This window comes from Capricornis sumatraensis, chromosome X (assembly GCF_032405125.1).
Source record: "Capricornis sumatraensis isolate serow.1 chromosome X, serow.2, whole genome shotgun sequence".
Classification (NCBI taxonomy): domain Eukaryota; kingdom Metazoa; phylum Chordata; class Mammalia; order Artiodactyla; family Bovidae; genus Capricornis; species Capricornis sumatraensis.
This window is the reverse complement of record NC_091092.1, coordinates 13,327,818-13,333,817: the sequence shown is the minus strand read 5'-3', so window position 1 is coordinate 13,333,817 and position 6,000 is coordinate 13,327,818.

Sequence of the window (6,000 nt, the reverse complement as noted above, 5' to 3'; positions counted from 1 at the left end):
AAAATAATTTATAGATTCAGTACAACCCTTATCAAAATTTCAATGTTTTACTCAGGTACAGAAAAACCTATCTTAAAATTCATATGGAATCTCAAGTGACCCTAAATAGCCAAAACAACCTTGAAACTGAAGAACAAATTTGGAGGACTCACTGTAAAGTTATATAATCAAGCAGTGTCATTCTGTTATAAAGACAGATCAATGGAATAGAATACCCCAAATAATTCTCATATGTAAGTCAAATGAATTTTGACAAGAGTGTCAAGATCATTCAATGGGGAAAGAGTTCCTACCAGCCACTAAGACCAGAGTCCCAGCAATGCCTGTGTGCTACCTTCCTTAAGATTTTGACAAATTGGACACAATGTATTTATTACTTTTCTTCCTTTGATTTTAGTGATCTTATTATGTCTTGAGTTCATCATTTATTTAGTACATGACCCTGGTATATGTTTTGCTCGCTGCCAAAACTTATACACATCTCTACTCCTATGCCTGAAGGGAAATCTTATAGAGGTTATTACTATTAATGCCACTATAAAAGTTAATGGAGATTATTGCTTTCCTCAGGAAGCAACTACCTCCTAGAACACTCCTCAACTACCTAGAAAGAGGACCTCCCACTTCTTAGCACCTTATCCTACTCTTCAACTCCAACTTTCTATCACTATCTCCTGTTCTATGTCTCCGACCATGGACACAACTACCTCTTCTCCTTGGCTATAAATACTAGTAACTTTTCCCATATATTTTACTAAACTATCAGTTTATACCCTCCAACAATATAACTACTGGACTTGTCACCAAGATACTTTTGTCATAAAAATATATAATTATACTTATAACACTTTTCAAGTCTACCAAAAATATTGTTAGAGACCTTGAAAACTTCATATCTGATTTCTTGGCTAATGCCATATAAATAAGGAATTTGGTTATGGTTGGTCTACAAAGACTCTTTATTCTTCTATTTGTTTTCCTTCTTTTAATTCTCACAATAAAATGTTTTCTATGCTATTTAGGGCAACTTATTTCCTGCTCTCTGCAAATATCCTCTACTATTTGGGCTGCTCAAATATCCCAAATAATCAAGCTTAAAACAGAAGTCAAGACATCAAAGAGTAAATTGCAATTTTTCTTGTAAAAATGCCTTTTGATCCATTCAAGTGACAGTGTATAATGCCCTGCCATCAAAAGAATCTTTGAATCTTATACATTCATCCCCAGTGGCTCAGAGGTTAAAGCGTCTGCCTGCAATGCAGGAGACCCGGGTTCAATCCCTGGGTCAGGAAGATCCCCTGGAGAAGGAAATGGCAACCCACTCCAGTATTCTTGCCTGGAGAATCCCATGGGCAGAGGAGCCTGGTGGGCTACAGTCCACGGGGTTGCAAAGAGTTGGACACAACTGAGCGACTTCACTTTCATAAAAAATTAACTCAAAATGAACCAAAGACCTAAATAATGAGCCAAAACTTTAAAACTCTTAGAAGAAAACAATGTGATAAATCTTCATGTCCTTGGATTTGGCAATAGATTCTTAGATATGACATTAAAAGCATGAACAACAAAAGAAAAACATAAATTGGACTTCATAAAAATTTAACACTTTAGTGAATCAAAGGACACCATCAAAAAGTGAAGACAATCCAGAATATATGAAAAATTCCTGCAATTCAACAACAAAAAGACAACCCAATTAAAAATAAGCAAAAAACTTAAATAGATATTTCTCTAAAGAAGGTATGTAAATATCCAATGAGCACATGAAAGGATGCTCAATTTCATCAGTCATTAGGAAAATGCAAATCAAAGCTACTTCTCACCAACTAGGATCATAAAAATAAAAAATGGAAATTAACAATTGTTTTGGAGAATGTGGATACATTTCATACATTGCTGGTAGGAGTGCAGAATATTGCAGCCACTATGGAAAACAGTTTGGCAGTTCCTCAAATAGTTAGACAGAGAAACATAGAATTACCATATGACCTAGCAACTCCATTCCTAGGCATATACTCAAAAGAAATAAAAACATACATCCACATAAAAAACATACTTAAATGTTTAAGGCAGCACTAGTCACAATTGTCAAAAGGTGGAAACAACCCAGATATCCATCAATGTTTGAATGGATAAACAAAATATGATATAGACATAAAACGAAGCATTTTCAGCCATAAAAAGAAATGAAATACTGTACAGGCTGCAATGTGGATGAACCTTGAAAACATTATTATAAGTGAAAGAAGTCAGACATAAGAGGTCACACATTGCATCATTCCATTTATATAAATTATTCCATAGAAGCAAGAGGTAGATTAGTTGTCGCTAGGGACTAGGGAAAAGGGAGAATTGGGAGTGACTGTTTAATGTGTATGGAATTGATGACAATGTTTTGGAACTAGATAGAGGTGATAGATTCACAACATCATGAAAGTATGCTATGCCACTGAGCTGTACACATTAAAATGGTTAACCATTAATGTTAATTTCTTCTAAGAAATAATCCTATTTGAAAAAAATGTGAAAATATATTTTTTTTTACTTTATTTTACTTCATTTTTTACATAACCCCATTTGAGCATTTGAAGAAAGTAATAGATACTATCCTAGTCAAATGTACACACCCAGTAATATCCTACCCACCCCCACACACATGTAGACGCACATCATTTTGAACATTATTCCAGGGATTTCTTTAGTTAAGAATGCCTGAACCCAAGGAGTAAGTGCTCTCCTTTAACATAGATCTGCTGCTATTTGTCTCTTCTGGTCTCATTCCCAAGTAGCTGCTTCTCCTCTGCCTTTTCTTGACCTCATAGCTCCTGCTTCTTCATGATGTCAACCAGCTCATGTCTCAGGACTTCTGAGGTTCCTAGGATACAGATCTTCTTTTCATAAGTCTACATACTTTCAGTTCAGTTCAGTTCAGTTCAGTTCAGTCGCTCAGTCGTGTCCGACCCCATGAATTGCAGCACGCCAGGCCTCCCTGTCCATCACCAACTCCTGGAGTTCACTCAAACTCACAGCCATCTCATCGGTGATGCCATCCAGCCATCTCATCCACTGTTGTCCCCTTCTCCTCCTGCCCCCAATCCCTCCCAGCATCAGAGTCTTTCCAATGAGTCAACTCTTCGCATGAGGTGGCCAAAGTACTGGAGTTTCAGCTTCAGCATCATTCCTTCCAATGAACACCCAGGACTGATCTCCTTCAGAATGGACTGGTTGGATCTCCTTGCAATCCAAGGGGCTCTCAAGAGTCTTCTCCAACACCATAGTTCAAAGCATCAATTCTTCGGTGCTCAGCTTTCTTCACAGTCCAACTCTCACATCCATACATGACTACTGGAAAAACCATAGCCTTGACTAGATGGACCTTTGTTGGCAAAGTAATATCTCTGCTTTTGAATATGCTATCTAGGTTGGTCATAACTTTTCTTCCAAGGAGTAAGCGTCTTTTAATTTCATGGCTGCAATCACCATCTGCAGTGATTTTGGAGCCCCAAAAAATAAAGTCTGACACTGTTGCCACTGTTTCCCCATCTATTTCCCATGAAGTGATGGGACCAGATGCCATGATCTTCATTTTCTGAATGTTGAGCTTTAAGCCAACTTTTTTGCTCTCCTCTTTCACTTTCATCAAGAGGCTTTTTAGTTCCTCTTCACTTTCTGCCATAAGGGTGGTGTCATCTGCATATCTGAGGTTATTGCTATTTCTCCCGGCAATCTTCATTCCAGCTTGTGTTTCTTCCAGCCCAGCGTTTCTCATGATGTACTCTGCATATAAGTTAAATTGTACTACCTTTTAAACATATGCAACCTTGCCTATTATTTAAGGTGGTTCACAGACTCCCTCAGTTGAAAACACCTGGTCCAGTCAATCAGCATGGTTGGCTTGTCAGAATTCCTTCTGGTCTAAATGTGGCTGAAAGCATGCCAGGGCAGTTGTGGACTAGCAGGCAGCAGCTCTGCTGGTTGGCTAGGCTCCTCCAAGATGCCCTGGAGGTAAAGATAATAGAGTTGAAAGGCCCAGCAGGCTGTATCTCCCTAGCTAGGTGGTAGGCAGCAGATAGACAGAATCAAGGAAATTTTCACTTGGGCACTGGGAATAATGGCAGACAACAAGCAGGTATGGAGGCTTTCCCCACAACAATCACTTCTATAGGCCTTATGGAAACCCTCTGCTGCTCTATAGGCCTTATGGAAACCCTCTGCTGCAGCGGTCTAGAAGGGATCTGTTTTGGTCTCCAATTGTCAGAACAGCATTCCCGCCTCTGCTGGAATTGAGTAATCTCTGCGGGAATTTGGGGGAGGGAGGGGAGGAGCCAAAAGCATGTATTGAAGTCACCATCTTGGTCACCTCTCCATGTATATTTTTGGAGTAAGCAACAGTCAGGTAGGGCAGGGAAGATCAGATCATGTTCGGCACCCCTCAAATGCTCAGCTGCCTTCATGCATGGTTAAACCTCTGAATGAAATAGCCTTAGGCCAGATTTTCAAGACTGATCTTGTGTTAGGCATCACATACCAGCAAGTGCACTTAGCACTCAGCTATTGTTTGGGAACATTAAATACATGGACTTTTCAGCAGAACATGACATTTATGAAAACTAAAAAAAAAAAATTTTATATGTAGCCAATCGAATCCACTTTCTATATAGTAAAAATTAATATTAGAAACTTAACTTGCTCTCAGAATTTGGGGATCTTGGTTTTTTCCTCTATGTTGAACATGTTCTTTTTCCCAAATGAAAAGAGCTTTATTTAACTTATAAGAATAACTCATGCTGTGAGGAATACATTAAATAAAACTGAAAGAAAATTATTTAGAAGAAAAGAAAATCGCTGTTTCAACTACCTGCTTCCCTACCTGCCAATCCACCCTGTACTTATTATGTGAAGACAGAAAGAGTAACAATCAGGGTCAGAGTAGAGAAGTAGGAGAGGACAGGCGCTTTGAGATCAAAGGAGAGAAAGAAATTCCTCAGAAATGTACCAGTGGGGCCAGGAGCCCTGGGAGAAGATATGTCGGCTGATAAGGCAGCACAAATACATACCACGGGAGCAGGGGCCCCATTTGACCTCTGGGATTAGTCACGACCAAAATGAGGGACAGGGCCTCAGGCAGTGAGGGAAAGGGACTGAAGGAGGGTGAGCTGGGAGGGGGCAAGTGAAGGGAGGAAGTGGGCTGACTTCTGACACGCTTATTGCAGGAGAGAGGAGAGCTAGGGATCCGAGCCCACTGGTGACACTCCTTCCTGTGATCCAGCGCTGACGCCTGCAGAAGTCCCTCTCCTCCAGGTATCAATTCCCTATTTCTGTGGAGGAAGACAGATTTCAGATTGAAGGTTAGAGGGGACAACTGCCCAAGAGCCCCACAGGTCACAAGTTGGTACCAGCCAGAGCAGGGGAGGGGGAGACTTGAGGTAGGGATAGTAACGGAAAGAGAGGCTACACAGGATCCAGTCTGCTTTCCAGATGCTCCCCTATTCATTCTCCCACCCCTTTTCATTGTGGCGCAGAAAACTGTGTGAGTGTTGTGGGAGAGGTCCAGGTATCACTTATTCCCTAGTGAAGTACTGGCTTATGGCAACAAGGCTTCCCTGGTAGCTCAGCTGGTAAAGAATCTGCCTGCAATGCAGGAGGCCCCGGTTCAATTCCTGGGTCAGGAAGCTCCTCTGGAGAAGGGACAGGCTACCCACTCCAGTATTCTTAGGGTTCCCTGGTGGTTCAGACGGTAAAGATTCTGCCTGTAATGCAGGAGACATGGGTTGAGAAGATCCCCTGGAGAAGGGAATGGCTACCCACTCCAATATTCTTGCCTGGAGAAGCCCATAGAGAGGAGACTCGTGGGTGACTGAGTGACTTTCACTTTATGGGAGCAAGAAATTTGAGAAGGAAGCATGTCCCTGGAATGATCACAAAATCACTGCTGCTTGTGGACCCCTAGGGTGGGGGGGTGCAAAAGGCAAAGACCAGAGCAGGTTCAGGACTGGATTC